Source organism: Prunus dulcis, chromosome 1, assembly GCF_902201215.1.
Source record: "Prunus dulcis chromosome 1, ALMONDv2, whole genome shotgun sequence".
Classification (NCBI taxonomy): domain Eukaryota; kingdom Viridiplantae; phylum Streptophyta; class Magnoliopsida; order Rosales; family Rosaceae; genus Prunus; species Prunus dulcis.
Window position 1 is genome coordinate 14,810,414 of NC_047650.1, and position 19,049 is coordinate 14,829,462.

The 19,049-nt window shown below is 44.0% G+C and overlaps 1 pseudogene; it reads right to left on the minus strand.

Annotated features, from left to right (window-relative positions):
* Positions 1–19,049, minus strand: part of LOC117614887 — a 47,728-nt pseudogene that overhangs the window by 14,118 nt on the left and 14,561 nt on the right.

A 19,049-nucleotide genomic window follows, 5' to 3' on the forward strand; every position in this document is an offset into this window, starting at 1 on the left:
GGAAGCATGATCCAAGTTGCCAAAAATTGGAACAAAGGAAAATATATATATATATATATATATATAACTCAAGTCTAAATTACCTTGGGTGTGCGATGAAGACAAGAGCTCAAGAAGAAGGGAAAATTCTCCAAAGCTTACTCTCTCTCACTAATGAAATCGGAATGGATTTTGGATGTGAAGAATAAATTGGAGGAGCCCTACATTTATAAGAATAAAAATTCCTTGACCTACAAGGAATCACAAATTCTTTCCAACCTGGGAGTTCATAAAATTGGCAAGTCAAACACCTCCTCTACGCAGGAGCCCAAGTCCACGAAGGAAGCCCAGTTACAGCTGGACAGCCCAACGGATAATTTACATCTCCTACATGCCACCACGCGCCATGCAGAAGTTGGGGGGCATTTGTGGGAACCTAATTAAATCAAACCCTAGGTCAAATAATTCCTACCATTTGGGGATTATTTGACCAAATTGGGAATCAATCAACCTAATTAGGAGTTACTCAATTTAATTGGGAATTTTCCAATTAAATTGAACATTACCTAATTAGGTTGAGATTTGATTTGGTTAATTACCACGATCCCCAATTAAATGAGGAATTGCCTAAATTGAATCAGGATTGATTGATACCTACCACAATTAAGGATTTGATTTACCCTAATTAATCAAATCCCTAATTAAATCAAATCAATTCCAAAAAGGGGAGGAATAATTCCCTTCCATCTACGGAATTATTCCTCTGAAACCCTAGCTTCCGAGACCTCTATAAAAGCATAGCCACACACAATGGTTGGGGGACGTCAGAATTCCTACTCAAACTCTGCATAAGTTATTTCTTAAAAACCCTAGCAACCTCCTCTCTTTCTCTCTCTCACACAAGGCTCCGGCCACCACACACGGCTCCGGCCACCCGGTTTTCCTTGAATTACCCTACCTAACTTAGGCATCGAAGGGCCTTTGGCCAACACCCCCCGGGTGTGGTCTTTTACTCCGATCTGTTTTGCAGGGAGAAAGAGAGGCGGAGAAGACGAAGGAATCTTTGGCGAATATTCTTTTGGGGGAAATTTACTCCCACAATTACCTTCGGGAAAAAAAAAATCAGAATAACATTACCCAAAGTATGTATCCAAATCTTAAAATTGATATGTAAATTCGCAAACAAACAAAATTTTAATATGAGAAACAATAGAAGAATCAAGCTCGATTTCACATTTGATTTTTACCAAACTTTTTGAAATATTTACAGTTTTGCCACTGAAAGTATTTTGATCGCCATTTCCACTTTATAACTCCAATTCAGGCCTACCGCGTGTCTACGAATTCGTCCTAGTACAACCTGCCCAAAAATACCAGTTTAGGCATCTCAATACTCGAGGAAGACTATCCCATGCATAACTGTTGTTATACGCAAATTTCACCAAGGCAAGGTGACTATCCCATGCATCTTTCATCTGCAACACACATGACCTCAACATATCCTCTAGAGTCTGGATGGTCCTTTCTGATTGCCCATCAGTCTGTGGGTGAATAGCTATGCTGAACTGCAACCTAGTACCCATAGCTTCCTGCAAACACCTCCAGAATCGAGATGTGAACCGAGCATCCCTGACCGATACAATGGACACAAGTGTTCCATGTAATCTTACAATCTTATCCACAAAGAGTATCGCCAACTTCGTCAAAGAATAAGTCTCCTTGATGGGTAGGAAATGGGCTGACTTGGTGAGTCTATCAACTATCACCCAAATTTCATCATGTCCCTTAGAAGTACGGGGAAGCTTGAAAAAAAAATCCATGGTAACACGTTCCCATTTTCATGCAGGAATCGGAAGCGGTTTTTTTGTCGCTTTGCCTTCACTTGTTGACAAACAAGCATCTGCTCACATACTTGGTAATGTCTCCCTTCATATGCGGCCATGAGAAATATTCTCGTAGGGTCCGAAACATCTTGGTACTTCCTGGATGCATAGTGTAAGTGGAACAGTGAGCTTCCTCCACGATTTCCCTTTTCAAGTCATCGTTCTTAGGTACACAGAGACGAGTTCCTGTTACCAACGCTGCATCTCCCCTTATTGCATAATCCTTCCGTGTACCATTTTCCACTTCTCCCTTTATTCTACAATGTGTTGGATCTCCCAACTGGGCTACAATTACCCGCTCCACCAGAATGGGTCTCACATGTAAGCTAGCAAAAATTCCACCCCGTTGAGTCATTCCCAACTCCACTCCATCCTTCCGTAGTTCCACTAACAACAGAACATATGCTGTTCTGAGATGAGCTAAACTTCTAGTAGTCTTCCTACTCAGTGCATCTGCAACCACATTAGCTCGGCCTGGATGATACTCAATCGTGCAGTCATAGTCCTTAATCAATTCCAACCAACGCCGTTGTCTCATATTAAGCTCATTTTGAGTGAAGAAATAATTGAGGCTCTTGTGATCAGTAAAAATCTGAGACGTCTCACCATACAAGTAATGCTGCCAAATCTTGAGAGCGAACACTACTGCAGCAAGTTCCAAATCATGGACATGATAATTCTGCTCATGCTTCTTGAGTTGCCTTGAGGCATAAGCAATCACCCGATCATGTTGCATCATAACACATCCCAAACCTTGCAAAGATGCATCAATGTAGATCACAAAGTTCCCCGAATTATCCGGAAGAGCCAAAACAGGTGCGGTGGTTAACCGCTTCTTCAACTCCTGAAAACTCTGTATGCACTCTTTCGTCCGCTCAAATGCAACATCTTTCCTCGTCAACAGCGTGAGAGGTGCTGCTATCGAAGATAACCCTTCCACAAATCGACGATAGTAGCCTGCCAACCCTAGAAAACTCTGTATTTCAGTTACACTTGTGGGTTGTACCCAATTCACAATAGCTTCAACTTTCTGCGGATCCACATAAATCCCTTCAGCTGAAATTACATGTCCGAGGAATACCACTCTGTCCAGCCAGAACTGACACTTACTAAATTTGGCATAAAGCGGCTTCCTCCTCAAAGTCCTCAAGACCAACCTTAGATGCTTCTTATGCCCTTCCAAAGTCTTGGAGTAAACCAAGATATCATCTATGAACACAATCACAAAGTGATCCAAGTATGGTCGGAACACTCTGTTCATGAGGTCCATAAATGCTGCTAGAGCATTAGTAGTCCAAAAGGCATCACCAGAAATTCTTAATGTCCATACTGCGTTCTGAATGCTGTCTTACGAATATCCTCTTCTCTGATCCTCAATTGATAGTATCCTGATCTCAGATCAATCTTAGAGAAATACTTGGCACCCTTCAACTGATCGAACAAATCATCTATCCGAGGCAAAGGATATCGGTTACGTACTGTCACCTTATTCAACTGCCGGTAATCAATACATCACCTCATGGTCCTATGTTTTTTTCTCACGAGCAACACCGGTGCACCCCATGGAGAAACACTGGGTCGAATGAACCCAAGATCCACTGACTCCTGCAACAGAGTCTTCAACTCCCGAAGCTCAGCTGGTGCCATCCTATAGGGAGTTTGATAGATAGGGTTGGTGCCTAGAAGAAGTTCGATAATGAACTCGATTTTCCTTTCAGGGGGTAAACCAGGGAGATCATCTGGAAAGACATCAGGAAAATCACAAACAACAAGGATATCTTCCAGATACAGGGTGATCTCTCAACTATCAATAATATGAGCCAAATATCCTTCACAACCCTTCTTGAGTAACCTCTTGGCTGTGATAGCAGAAATAAGACAAGTAGGAAGAACTCTACGCTCCCCACAGAAGGTAAATTTAGGTTGCCCTGGACTCCGAAGTGTTACATCCTTCCGGAAACAGTTCATTGATGCATGATGCTTCTCTAGCCAATCCATCCCCAATATAATATCAAAATCCACCAAATCTAAAGGAATCAAGTTGGCTTCCAACCATGCATCGTCTACTTGGACAAAACAATTTTTGAACACCTGGCCTGCGCACAAGACTTCTCCCGTAGGTAGGGAAATACTAAAACTTTCTGTCACAGGTGTGGGTCTAACACTGACATACGGTACAAAGTTGTGTGCTACGAAGGAGTGTGTGGCCCTCGGATCAATTAGAACACGTGCAAGATAACCAAAGATCGGAATCATACCAGTAATCACGTCCGGGGTGGCATGTGCTTCCTACTGAGTCATTGAAAACACTCTGCCCTGAGTAGTGGAACGCCCATGCAGACCCTTTTATTGCCTACCACTCTTGCCCCTAGAAGATGACGGTACCCGACTATAGATGACCCTACCACAGAGGAAGAAACACCACTTTGACTCTGATTTTGGCCCATACTTCCCCGCCCATGTTGGGCCCCAGTCCCCTGGACTACTGTATCACTCTGGAGTATAATTGGGCGGTTTCTCTTAGTATGCCCCACTTGCCCACAAAAGTAGCATGTCAGGCTATTACTCTGACTCTGTCCACCTCCCTGAGTATAGCTAGAACAATCCTTCACCATATGCCCAACCTGCCCACAGTTAAAACATGTCAACCCAGTCTGCCTGGAAGGAGCCCTGGCTGTGCTAGCTGTAGACTGCGGCCCTGAATACTGAGTCCATGCTGGACGAGAATCGGATCTCCCACTACTAGAACTAGATCCCCGTCCTCCTGACCATCCGCCACTAGCAGAACTGGAACTAGATCCTCCTCTCTTTGATGGACCCTGACTGGGCCCACCAAATCCTGATGTATCTCTACGGCGCCTGCCAGCACTCCCACTGAGTTTCCTCGACACCCTTTTAGCTGCCTGAGCCAAAGCCCTCATATTTGGATAAGTGTTGGCAGTAACCACTGCCTGAATTTTCCAACATAATCCTTCCTCAAACCGTCTACATCTGTCGTCCTCAGTGGCCGCCAGCTCTGGAGCAAATCTAGACAGCTCATTAAACTTGTGCTCATACTCCACCATCGACATAGACCCCTGTTTCAGATACAGGAACTCTGACTTCTTTGCATGTCTGTAGGAAGGTGGGTAAAATTGCTCTGAGCAGACCTGTTGAAATTCTTCCCAGTTTATAGCAGCCGGATTCTCATAACCTCTTTCCACAGCTTTCCACAAGTGGTATGCATTTCCTTTCAGCAGAAAAGTAGCCAAGCGGACTCTATCCCCAACTGGGCACGCCAGAACCTCAAAAATTCTCTCCATGTTTGTAATCCATGTGTAGACAAAGGAATTTTAGCACAATAAATTTCATTGGACAAGAAAATAACTAGGGTTCAGTGGATTGAATTGTGGGCCTCATAATTAAACCATGTGGCTTGTGACCCATCGAAATCGGATTAGTTGTCAGAAAGTGACATGTGGCGACATCTGACTGAGTGCATCAAACTGTTCAAGATGAAGACAAAATTAAAGGAAAGAATCTTCTGTGATTGACTTTGATTTAAATCAAATATTAATCAGGTTAATCAATTGAAGATAATCTGGTTAAATTGCCAAATTATGGGAATTGATTTAAATCAAATCAAAATCCCACAAAACAAGGTTTTAAATAGGGAAAGTTATTTAGGTCAAGCATCCTACAAAAGCCTATAAATAGGAGGCCTCAAGACGAAAGAAGGGTCAGAGAAAAAACCTAGCACTCAGAAGAAACAGAAAACTCTCTGCATTCTTCACCCTACTTTAGAAGAGCCACCAAGCACAACAAATACGTGCCGGTTCCTTCACCATAGAAAAATCCCAAACACCAAACAAGCTTCGTGCTACCCGTTTGATCAAGATCAAGTCTCTACGACCCTTGTATCAAACACAAATTTTCTTTAAACACTTTGGAGATCGAATCAGAGGATTCAATACAGAGATTGTAACCCTAAATTTCATAAATACAAATATTATTTTGTACACGTGTTCTTGTCTCATTTGTCGCAGGAAATTCGTGTTTACAAATTTGGCACGCCCGGTGGGACCATCTCTGCCTCTCATCTCTTTCTCCAGTTCCAAAATCAATCAACACACCAAAAACGATGGCTTCCAAGAAGATTCAATCCGTTCCCGCGACGAGAGGCAAAAGCGTGAGCGCCTCCTTCTCAAGCGGAGATTCTGCTGGGGTCGTCACCCGGAGCAAGGCCAAGGCGATATCCGCAACTCAACATGTTACTTCCATACCGACTCAAGCCAAGGCGAAAGATGTTCACCGAAGGCGTGAACCGGTTATCAATTTGGCCTCATTGGGGCAAAAGAAGAATACCTCTCGGGCGGATGAGAGAAACTCTCGGAGTGAAGGGAGGAGTTTTTCGGGTTCGAAGAATTCAAGAGAACGCTCACTCTCGCCTGTTTCAGACGCTGACTCGAGCACAGGCTCATACCATGGATCCCCGCCTGACGATCAACAGAAGAAGCTTACCTCGGCATCCGTAGGTGAGTCTTATTCTATGGCTATGCAGGTCATGGTGACGGGAGCTATGTCTATTGAAGAACAGCTGGCCCATATGAGCGAAGCGGTCACCAAACTGACTAAGATGGTCGAGGAGAAGGATGTGCAGATTGCTTCTCTCATTAACAAGTGGGAGACACATCAAGATAAGGAACCTAGTCAAGACGTGCATAAGAAAGAATCACATCATGAAGCTGAATCCAGCGAGAAAGGATTGGGTCATGAAACAGAGTCGGGTGATAAGTCGCACGGAAAAGGCAACACAGCCTCGGTGGGTTCTTTATCTATCCAACAACTTCAGGACATGATCACGAACACCATCAGGGCTCAATATGGTGGGCCTTCTCAAGATACATTTATCTATTCCAAGCCTTACACCAAAAGGTTAGACAACCTTCGAATGCCAACGGGCTATCAACCTCCAAAGTTCATGCAGTTTGATGGAAAAGGTAACCCTAAACAACATGTTGCCCACTTCATCGAGATGTGCAACAGCGCTGGCACTAACGACGATTATCTCGTGAAGCAATTTGTCCGATCACTCCGAGGCACTGCATTCAACTGGTACATTGACTTGGAACCTGAGTCAATTGACAGTTGGGAACAAATGGAGAGAGAATTCCTCAACCGCTTCTATAGCACTCGTCGCTCAGTTAGCATGCTAGAGCTCACTAGCACAAAGCAGCGAAAAGACGAACTTGTTGTTGACTACATCAATCGTTGGCGTTCATTAAGCCTCGACTGCAAAGATCGAGTCTCAGAGTTATCGGCTGTAGAGATGTGCATTCAAGGTATGCATTGGGGTCTGCTCTACATTCTTCAAGGGATCAAACCCCGTACCTTTGAAGAATTGACCACTCGTGCGCATGACATAGAGCTAAGTATCGCTAATCACGATGGAAGAAAGGAAATGGTGAGTGATCATCGAAATGACAAGTCGTCGAGAAATGGGGCAGACTCTTTGAGGACACGCATCTTGGAGTCAATGACGATCAGTGCTACTCCAATGAAGATTTCCACTCGAGGCAAGAAAGATGCGAGGAAGGCCGAGTCGACTCAAGATCAAGAACCACGACGACACACCCTAAAAGAAATGAAGGAGAAGAAGTATCCTTTTCCAGACTCTGACGTAGAAGGCATGCTGGAAGACTTACTTGAGAAGAAGGTGATTGAGTTACCTGAGTGCAAACGCCCTGAAGAGATGAATCATATTAACCACCCGAAATACTGCATGTACCATCGTGTCATCAATCACCCAGTGGAAAAGTGCTTCGTGTTGAAAGATCTCATCATGAAGTTGGCACAACAAGGAAGAATCGAAATGGATCTTGACAAGGTGGTAGAGTCTAACCATGCTACGATCTCGTTTGTCTTATCTGGTTCGGCACATTCGCCCTCACTTCAATCACTGGGGGCATTCTCTGAAACCCATCAACTCAATCCGTATGAGTGTGTTGGAGTGAAAAGTCAAAGTAGTGTCGATTCATTCGATGACGATAATGAAGGATGGGCATTGGCTACTCGGAAGAAGTTACATAAGAGTGCACCTTTGCCAAGAACTCCTCGATCAAAAAGATTTGTAAGCAAAAGAAGTTCTCCTCAATCACATAAAAGGCATAGAGGAAATGAATTATCAAATATGAACAAAATGGTTCCAAAAGATGAACTCTTGAAACAAAGGTCGCCTAGCCCCATCATGCTACATGACTTCTTCCCCAAGGGATTCTTCAAGAATAATGTGTCGAGCACCTCCCGAGGTGAAAAACATAAAGGGGATACTTCTTACTTCGCTTGACACAAATTCAACCAAACGCTCCTTCCTTTGCCTGTACGAGCCAAAACTACACAAGGCACCAAACGCTCATTCGTTCGCCTACACAAGGCACCAAAATGCTCATTTTCCTGCAAGAGCCTAAACTGCACAAGGCACCAAATGCTCCTTTGCCTGCACGAGCCAAAAATGCACAAGGCACCTTACGCTCCTTCGTTCGCTTGCACGAGCCAAAACTGCACAAGGCACCAAACGCTACTTCGTTCGCCTGCACGAGCCTAAATTGCACAAGGCACCAAAACACTCATTTGCCTGCACGAACCAAAACTGCACAAGGCACCAAACGCTCCTTCGTTCGCCTGCACGAGCCTAAACTGCACAAGGCACCAAATGCTCATTTGCCTGCACTAACCGAAACTGCACGGTGTACCAAGTGCTTATTCACCTGCACGAGCCTAAACTGCACATGACACCAAAATGCTCATTTGCCTGCACGAGCCAAAATTACACAAGGCACCAAACGCTCCTTCGTTCGCCTGCACTAGCCTAAACTGCACAAGGCACCAAATGCTCATTCGCCTGAATGAGCCTGAACTGCACAAGGCACCAAAACGCTCCTTCGCCTGCAAGAGCCAAAAATGCACAAGGCACCAAATGCTCACTCGCTTGCATGAGCCAAAACTGCAAACTGAAAAAAAAAAAATTGAACTACGTCATGACTTGATCTCTTCTTTTCCTAGAAGGGTACGTAGACAGCTCATGAGACCACTTTGAGTTCAGTCACATAATAAAATAAATTTGGAGTTTCTCATTAGTTTGGCACTATTCGACTTCCAATTCACCCCATTAGGGCTACATTAACATCTTTCGTTCAACATCGAGCTGCTTCACTAAGGATCATTTCTTTGGTGAAAGTATTTGCGCTCGATCAAGTTGGATGTCCTCCAATACGTGAAGCCTAAGCGCTTGAGTGGGTTATCACCAAATCAGAGAGATGGATCAAACCCAAGCGGTATAGGATGTCCACGTTCTTTACTCGTCCTCCACTACGTAAAGCATAAGCGCTTGAGTGGGTTATCACCAAATTGGAGAGATGGATCAAACCCAAGCGGTATAGGATGTCTACATTCTTTGCTCGTCCTCCACTACGTAAAGCCTAAGCGTTTGAGCGGGTTATCACCAAGTTGGAGAGATGGATCAAATCCAAGCGATATAGGACGTCTACGTTCTTCACTCGTCTTCCACTCACGTAGAGCCTAAGTGCTTGAGCGGGTTATCACCAAGTCGGAGAGATGGATCAAATCTAAGCGATATAGGACGTCTACGTTCTTCACTCGTCTTCCACTCACGTAGAGCCTAAGCGCTTGAGCGGGTTATCACCAAGTCGGAGAGATGGATCAAACCCAAGTGGTATAGGACGTCAACGTTCTTCGCTTGTCTTCTCCTACGTAAAGCCCAAGCGCTTGAGCGGGCTATCACCAAGTTGGAGAAATGGATCAAACCCAAGCAGTATAGGACGTCTATGTTCTTCACTTTCTTTCAAAGTACCTATTATATATATATATATAGATGTGTAGCAGTGAAAAAAGAAAAAAAGAAAAAAGAGAGGTTATTTTGAGCTGTTTGGACCAGCCCAAGCTAAAGGAGGCAGCCCAGTCTACACACTTCTCCAGCTCAGCAATCACGAAGGCCCAGCAGATGCTCCAGCGCAGGCCCAATGCCAGCCAGCACGAAGCCCAGTGCCTCCTCTTACGTAGCCCAACACCAGCCAACAAGGCCCATTCTCTAGCGCACGAAGCCCAGCGCCTCCTCTAGCGGGCAACCCATGTCACGCCAGGCCTAGTTCGCGTCTCAACATGAGCAGCCCAGCGCTTCCCTACCTCCACTTCGAGCCCATGTCACGCCTGGCCTGCTCACTCTAGATCCAGCATGCCCAGCTCAAGCCCACATCGTGCCAAGGCCCAGTGCAGCTTCTCCTAGCGTGAGCCCACGTTGCAGACCAAGGCCAATTTTCCACTTCAAGCCCAACGCATGCAGGCTCAAGCCTGCCAACCTAGCAACCCTCCAACAAATGCACGCAGGTTTGAACCTGCTAGCCCTTCTCAATTCCAATTATGCTTTCAAAAAAAAAAACAAAAACAAAAAAAAAGAAACAAAAACTGACGCAAGCACAGCCAAAAGTGAATTAAAAGTTGCTATTGCCAAAAGTGAATTAAAAGTTGCTATTGTTCCAAAGAAATTCAACCAGCAAGCTTCTTGATAGGCCCAAAAAGGTGGGTTCTTGCCGCTGTGCGAAAGAAATTTCAAACACTGAAGGAAAAGAAGCCAACTCTCACCACTTTGGTTGATGAGAATTCAGATAACGCAAACTTCAAAGTCGTAAACCTTCTCGCCAACAAGAGGAGTCTTTGCTGTTTTATTTGGTTAATCTCAATGTCCATCAGCGTAGTGCAATTTAAAGAAGCCAAAGGCCATTAAAGCTCCTGGTGATGCTAGGGTTTCTTATTCCCAGTTTTGGAAAATATTGGATTTTGTTTCTTGTCGCATAAGATCTTAACAAAATTGGATATTATTAAGCTTAATAATATCACCCCAAAAACAAAAAACAAAACAAAAAAAAGAAAAAAAGAAAAAAAAGAAAAAAGAAACCAACGCTGAAAGTAGAAAGCCAACATTGGAAATTGAGTGATGAATATGGAATATTATTAAGGTTAATAATATCACTCCCAAAAAACAAAAAAGAAAAAAGAAAAAACAAGAGAAGGAATACTTCAAGCTGCACCTCCTACATGTGACAAGCACATATCTACAGTGCATCATGAAGTGGGGGCAATTTGTAGATAAAGGAATTTTAGCGCAATAAATTCCATTGGACAAGAAAATAACTAGGGTTCAGTGGATTGAATTGTGGGCCTCATAATTCAACCATATGGCGTGTGACTCATCAAAATCGGATTAGTTGTCAAAAAGTGACACGTGGCGACATCTGACGGAGTGCATCAAACGGTTCAAGGTGAAGACAAAATTAAGGGAAAGAATCTTCTGTGATTGACTTTATTTAAATTAAAAATTTAATCAAGTCAATGAATTGAGGATAATCTGGTTAAATTGCCAGATTGTGGGAATTGATTTAAATCAAATCAAAATCCCACAAAACAAGGTTTTAAATAGGGAAAGTTATTTAGGTCAAGCATCCTACAAAAGCCTATAAATAGGAGGCCTCAAGAAGAAAGAAGGGGTCAGAAAAACCTAACATTCAGAAGAAACAGAAAACTCTCTGCATTCTTCCCCACTTTGGAAGAGCCACCAAGCGTAACAAATACGTGCCGGTTCCTCCACCCTAGAAAAATCCCAAACACCAAACAAGCTTCGTGCTACCCGTTTGATCAAGATCAAGTCTCTACGACCCTTGTATCAAACACAAATTTTCTTTAAACACTTTGAAGATCGAATCAGAGGATTCAATACAGAGATTGTAACCCTAAATTTCATAAATACAAATATTATTTTGTACACGTGTTCTTGTCTCATTTGTCGCAGAAAATTCGTGTTTACACCATGACTCGGCTTCCGCTGGGTCTGTGCTACCCATGAACTCTCTTGCTCCAAGTTCCTTAACCTTTTTAATTTCAGAACTTTCTGTACCACGCTTTCCCCACAAAGCTGTAGCCATGATGCAGGTAAACTGGCTAAGTACATGCCTTATATCCAAAGCATTATCTCCGGCAGGTGGAGATGGTGGAGGCGAAGGCACTGGTAGTGACGGAGGTGGTGAAGGAGATAAAGGTGGCGGATTTGGCCCCCATCTCTGATCTTGACCTCTTGTTCTAGCTCTGCGAGCTGACATGGTTATACACAAAGAAACCATAAAATCATTAAATCAACAATGCAACAAAAGTGCAAAAGTCGAAGGAAAATGAACCTAATGCTCTGATACCAAGCTGACAGGACCCGCCCTGGAATGTCCTGGAAACCGGTGCTGACCCCGTCTTTGTTACCAACATCACCCTGATGCCGGGCCCACTTACAAAAAAACCGAGACTCTACCAAAATTTTGGCAAAGTCTCCCCTATAAATTGAGCAAACCCAATAAAAATTTAACCTGCATAAAACACATAATAAGATCCCAACCAGCAGCATGCTTTCAACATACAACAAAACATATTAGATGGCCTCCGGCCTCACAAGTAAAATCTAGCATGGGCAACAACAGAGCATCTACTGAATTTAGTTTACAAGAACAGTCGAGTAGAAGGAAATTACTCAAAGTCTATTGATGTAAATGATTCAGTCTTCGAACACAGCTTGCAACCTTCCTAGAGTGATTACTGGCTGGGGGCCGCAAAACAGAAAACATGTGAGTGGACAAAAACAAGATTTGCATTTAAAACAACATAGTAACCCCACCGTGTAAAAATAATGCTCAAGACATGCAGGTTCACAATTCATAATTAAATGCTCAAAAACATACTTCATTGAAAACACTTTAAAACCACAAATCACTCCATCCATAAACCTCATGCCCACAATTTTACTACTCCTACCAACCCACTGTATAGACTTTAATTTCTTCACACTCACAACTATATATATATATATATATATAAATAACTATACAATATACTCATCACACCACCTAGGTACCGGGGAAACAATCCAACTGCGGGATCGTTTGACTAGTCCGCAGGATTTCTAGGTGCTATCCTACATCTAGGGATGAGCGATCCAACCGGAGGACGAAACTCCATAGCTCACACACCTGAACATCCAACGCCATGTGTAGCTCCAATACTATGTCCTACGTGCGCAGACTACATCATCACACACCGGAACATCCAACGCCATGTGTGATGATGCCAAGCAATATATATAATCTTCCCATATGTCGGAAATTCCAACGCCGCGTATGGGAAGTGTCTCACACGCCAGAACATCCAACGCCACGTGTGGGAAGCCTAGTAACTGAGGAAGGTACTTACATAGTATAATCATACAACTTCTCTCAACAACCCCTCATATTCAAGTTCTTCCACAAACTCACCTCAACAACCCAAATACCCCACCTATAGACAATATATACAGAACTTCCTCAAAATCCATACAAACATCAAATTCAACATTTGAATATAAAATATTCAATATACCATTTAAAACATTATGCATAAATCTTTCATCAATAAAACCATACGTATGATTGAAAACAAAGTCCACTCACAAGTATTCCCATGGTGCCTGACCACGAGAGGGTCCTGCCTGTTGAGTACATGCAGTCAGAGCACCTATTTCAATATACGAACCCTTAATTAATATAAAATTACTTCGAAGCAGAATTCACAAATTAAATACTTAAATCCCCAAGTTCCCAGTACATGTCCGTTGAACGAAGTATCCTAAGGTCCTGTTATAGGTTTAGGAATCGCGCACGATTAGACGGTTATCGCTAACCCACAAACTTTGAATTATTGAATCGGAACATCCGGAGCTCCAATTCATGATCCGTGAAGTCCTACACGATCCTAGGAATATCTAGAACAACATATTTTAATTGAAAAATGATCCAAATATCAGAACCTATCGAACCTGGATAACACACAATATGCAAAAATCCGTTCGATAGTCAAACGACATCCAAATTTAGATCCGCAAAATCCTATGCACTCGTGACAACCTAAGGATCTCATTGGGACAAAATGCAGCTTCACCACCCTAACCCACGCGCCTCCACACGCGCCAGCAGCGCATGGTTGTGCATTGTAAATTCCGGCAACGGAAAAACTCCACACCCGAGCTCACCCTTCCTATCCTAGATACTTCTCGAGGTAAGGATCATTTCATTCAACTACAGGGAGGTCCAATTCGGACGGCAACCGGTTGGAATTTCACTTTGAAATCCGGCCAAAATCTAGTTTTTCAAATCGGTTTCTAGACAACGAATTGATCCAAACCTATGCAACAGGTAGCTAGAACTCAGAAAATGGATGAGGTTTACCTGATTCATTGGGTTTGGGCGGCGGAGACGGCGGCTCGACGACGGCGATACACCGGTTCAAACCACTACTACATTTTAGTATTTGCGCGACGAACTAAATTTCGTCTCGCAAACTAACATGTAGTCGCACAAATAAAAGCGCGACAGAAAGCTCGTTGCGCGTAATCTGTCGCGCAAAGGTCGTGAAGAAAGACTTTGCGCGACAGATAATATCACTCGTCGCGCATTTTTGTGCAACGGTTATCCTTCGTTACAGAAAAAGTTCAGAGACGACTCAATCATTCGTCGCACAAAATTACGCGCGACGAAACCTGATTCGTCGCCAAAACAATGCACGGCGAATAGATGTCGTTGCGCAAGACATCTCGTAGACATTTGCGGCACCAGGAGTTCATCGCCGCGCCATTGTACACGTATTGCGCGACGAAACTATGTTGTGGCGTAAACTTTTGCGCGACGGTGCACTGCGTCGCTCGGCACGTGCCCACAAAATTTGCGCGACGCAATGCTGTTGTCGCAGTAATCTATTTTAGCGACGAAAACTTTCGTCGCGCAAAAATAATTATTCGTAATTAAAAAATGAACCATTATTTTTTCAGATATATACATTTGCGCGACGAAAAACCATTCGTCGCGCAAAACTAATATATAATTATAATATAACTTTTGTTTTATTTTATAAAAAAATAAATTTGGTTTTTTTTTTTTTGGGTAACAAAATGAAATTCCAATAAAAAAAAATTTATTTTATAAAATAAATGTGTGCTACAAGAGAAAGATTTAAAAAATAATTACGAAAATAAAAAAACTAATCGAATAAAGTTCCAAAATCTACATTATCGTCTGGCACATGCGGTTCAGAGGTCTGGGGGTCTACAGGGGCCGGCATCTGGTGTGGATGCTCGGGATGGACGGGCTCGGAGGTCGGCGCATCAAAATGCGGGACTGGAATGCGGGACTGTGCGAGGGACTGCAGAATGACCGACATCTGGCTCTGAAGAGTGGCCACCTGTGCTGTCAAAGCAGTGACCTGACTGTTTGACTGCGCTGATGAACGGGGTCTGGGTTCCCTCCGCTGGCATTCCCCATCCCTCGAAAATATGTCCCCGGTCTCCTCCCTAGAGTCTGATCCAATGTCTCCGTCAAGATCTGAAACCCAGCATCCTGTGGGGGATCCACAGACTCGATCGGAGTATCGGGAGGAAGTTGGGAGGCGGACTCCTGAAGAACCAACTGGCTCCTCTCCACCATCATCATCTGTTTAGCATAACATAAAATATAAATTCAAACACTCATATAATGAACTTTAAAGTTGAATCGTAACATAAGAACTAAAATTAAATAATACTTACATGAAGGGACTCGGCCAACTCATTCCCTGGCCGAACATAAACGTCGCCAAAGACGTCGATCTCTGGGAATTTGGACCCCCCCTAAATTGAACAAAAGAAGACAAATATTAGAACGACAAAATAAATTAAGAATAATGAAAAAGTAAAAAATTAAATAAAAATTATTCTATTATTACCTGACGCCGTGCATCCATCCGATAGGAGAAGGGCCTGGAACCCGAATGATGGAGAAGAGTCTTCTTCTTCCTATTGCCCTTATTGACTTTGGCTTTATTCTGTTATACAAAAAATAAAACGTATTAGTTGAAATTGAAATTAAATATAAAAAATAAAAAAAACATTTGTAAGAAAATAAAATAAAATATAAAAAATTACCACAAAAGCGGGCGCCTGAAAATGAGCGCAGAGCCACGCCCAACTATCCTCCCGCCCCTCAAGCTCTTTCGGGCAACCCTCTTGAAGAGCGACTTGCGGATCATCGAACGCCTCAAAATGGTGGTGCAAGTCGCTCTTCCACTGCTTGTACCTCTCAGAGAAGAGTCTGTTGACATACGCCAACGACTCTTCGTCAAGGTCCTCCAAGTTGTAGTTCGTCTGCAATAAATTAATTACATACATTTAAATAATATAAAAACTACGTTTGAAAGAAAAAGAATGAAAAGGCCTACATACCGACAACTGGCCGCGAACCGCAGTCTTGGTCTTGTCAGGCATCACCTTCCAAGACTTCCATTGCATCGGGCAATAGCTCCGAATGACATGACCAATGTCGTGGGCCAAGGAGCTATGCAACTCCGCCGTCGGTGCAGCCCGATGTCGCTCATCGTATCCGATGTTGATACGACTGTTGGTCACCCGGGTGACCTTCGCCGTCTTCAATTGCCGACACGGCCCTCGGGTGTTCTTCTTTGCTGCAAAGAAAGATGACATGAATGTTAAATAAAAAACAAATTTAACAATCAAATACACACACACAAAAATTAAAAAACAACAAGAAGAAATAAAAAATAAAATTAACTGAATCAAATGGAAAGCTATACCTGGCTGTGACCCCGACGCATCCGTGGATGTGGTGTCGATGGTGCTGGCGGGCCAATGACGCCGCCTGGCGCTAACAGGCTGCGCCACTGATGACGCTGATGAGGCAGGCGCCTGGGACCCCGCAGGTCCAACTGCCAAGTGGTCCATCAGTGCTGGCGCAGTGGCAGCAGATGTCAGCAGATGTCGGCTGAGTCGGGGGCTCCGAACTCTGCGTGGTCGTCACCGCCCTACGACGTCTAATCAGGTCTGACATCTGCACAATTTCATAAATACAGAAACGAATTAATAAAATATACGAATATCCGATGTTGATATGATACAATTCAGATTATTGACCTAGGGTTTGCGAGTTCGGAGTATCCGGGACTCCGATCCACGATCCGTCAAATCCTAGACGATCCAAGAAATACAACCTACACCATACGTGAGTTTGAGTTCGATCCAACGGTCCGAACATAACAACCCCGGAAATCGCACAATAGGCAAAATCCGTTCGAGACGCAAACGGCAACCAAATTCCAATCCAAAAACACCTATGCGCTCGTGACAACTAAAGGATTGCACTGGGACCTAATTCAGGCTGCTACAATACCCCACGCGCCACCCCACGCGCCGCCCCAAAGCGATACCAATCGCCGGAAAATTCGTAAAACTAAGGGCCAAGGTTCCTACCCTAGGTTGAAAACATCATTTGGGGCCACTTTTGTTCTCGGACATAGCCCGAAAACTGGCCGGAAGTGGCCGGAATTGAAATTCAAAATCCGGCCGAAACTTAGGGTTTCAAAACAAGCGGCCTAGCTCAATAATCCAACAAATCCTACCCAACCATCAGCTAAAGCATGAAAAATAGGACATAAACCATACCTCAGGTGTCGGAATTGGTTGCCGGAGGAGGGAGAATCACGGCGGAGCCGATTCGGTGAAAACCGAAGAAATCGCAGCGGCTGGCTCGACGGTGACGGCGGGGGAGCTCCGGGGTACCAGCAATGTGGCGGGCGCGGTCCAAATCCACCGAGGTAGGAGGCAGCGGTGGCGGTGGGGAGAGAGACGGCGGCAGGAAAAATTTCAGAAATCTGGGGAAGAAGGAGGCCATCAGGCCATCAAAAATTTCTGAAATTTTATTCGTTTTTGGGGAAGAACAATCAATACGTCGCGCAAGAAATTTTAAAAGGGTATTGAGCGACGAAAAATATGTTTATTCCGTCGCGCAATGTTGCCAGTCCGCCCAAATTTGGGAATTAGGGTTTAGCGGGCGATATTGAAATCTTGCGCGACGCATTGACAAACGTCACGTCGCGCAAGAGATTTTCAATGGGTATTGCGCGTTGAAAAATACATTTATTCCGTCTTCGCGATATTGAAATCTTGTGCGACGGATCTAAAACATTTCGTCGCTCAATGTTTGCAGTCCGCCAAAATTTGGGATTTTGGGTTTAGCCGGCGATATCCAAATCTTGCGCGACGCATGGATGAGCTGTACGTCGCGCAATGTTGGCATGGCCAAATTTGGGATTTTGGGTTTCGCGGGCGATATTGAAATCATGCGCGACGCATGGATTAGCAGTACGTCGCGCAATGTTGGCATTAGCCAAATTTGGGATTTAGGGTTTCGCGGGCGATACTGAAATCTTGCGCGACGTATATTTAAGGCTTTCGTCTCGCAATGTCTCGCAAAAAACCCTCAATAATATGTGGAAAAAACCATTCGAAGAGAAAGGCCTGGCTACGATTGCTCGATGACGAACACTTCTCGTCGCGCAAAACCACCCAAATTTTTTTTCACCAAGTGTCCAGGGAGGAAGAGTGGGGGTGAAAGTTCTGGCTGATATTGCGCGACGAGGTCACTGTTGTCGTCGCGCAATGTCCTTAAAAACTCGAAATCAAATGTATGGAAAAACCGTCCGAAGAGAACTAAGGCTGGCTGCGATTGCGGGACGAACAGGTACAGCGTCGCGCAAACTTATGCACCCAAAAAATTTTCACTAAGTCTCCAGACGGAGGAAGAGTGGGGGTGAAAGTTCTGGCTGATATTGCGCGACGAAGTACTGTTCGTCACGCAATGCCCTTACAAACTCGTAACCCAAAATATATGGAAAAACCCTCCGAAGAGAAAGGCTGGCTGCGATTGCGCTACGAACAGTACAGCGTCGCGCAAAACACCCAAAAAATTTTCACTAAGTGTCCAGAGTGAGGACGAGTGGAAGGTGAAAGTTCTGGTGATATGGCACGACGAAGCTTACGTGTTTTCGTTGCGCAAGCCCGTCCTAGGCGGGCTTTGTGCGACTAAACGCGTGTTTTCGTTGCGCAAACCCTGTACCCTAAACCCTAAAGCCTAAACCCTAAACCACAGAAACCCTAAACCCGAAACTAGTTTTCGTGGTCCAACCGGTAAACTTGTTTTTTTATACTTCGAGATCGTATATGCCGAAAATCGAAACAAACAAACATTAAGAGATCAAGTAACAGGACGAAACTTTTCGACGGTTGTAAATGAAAAGTCATGA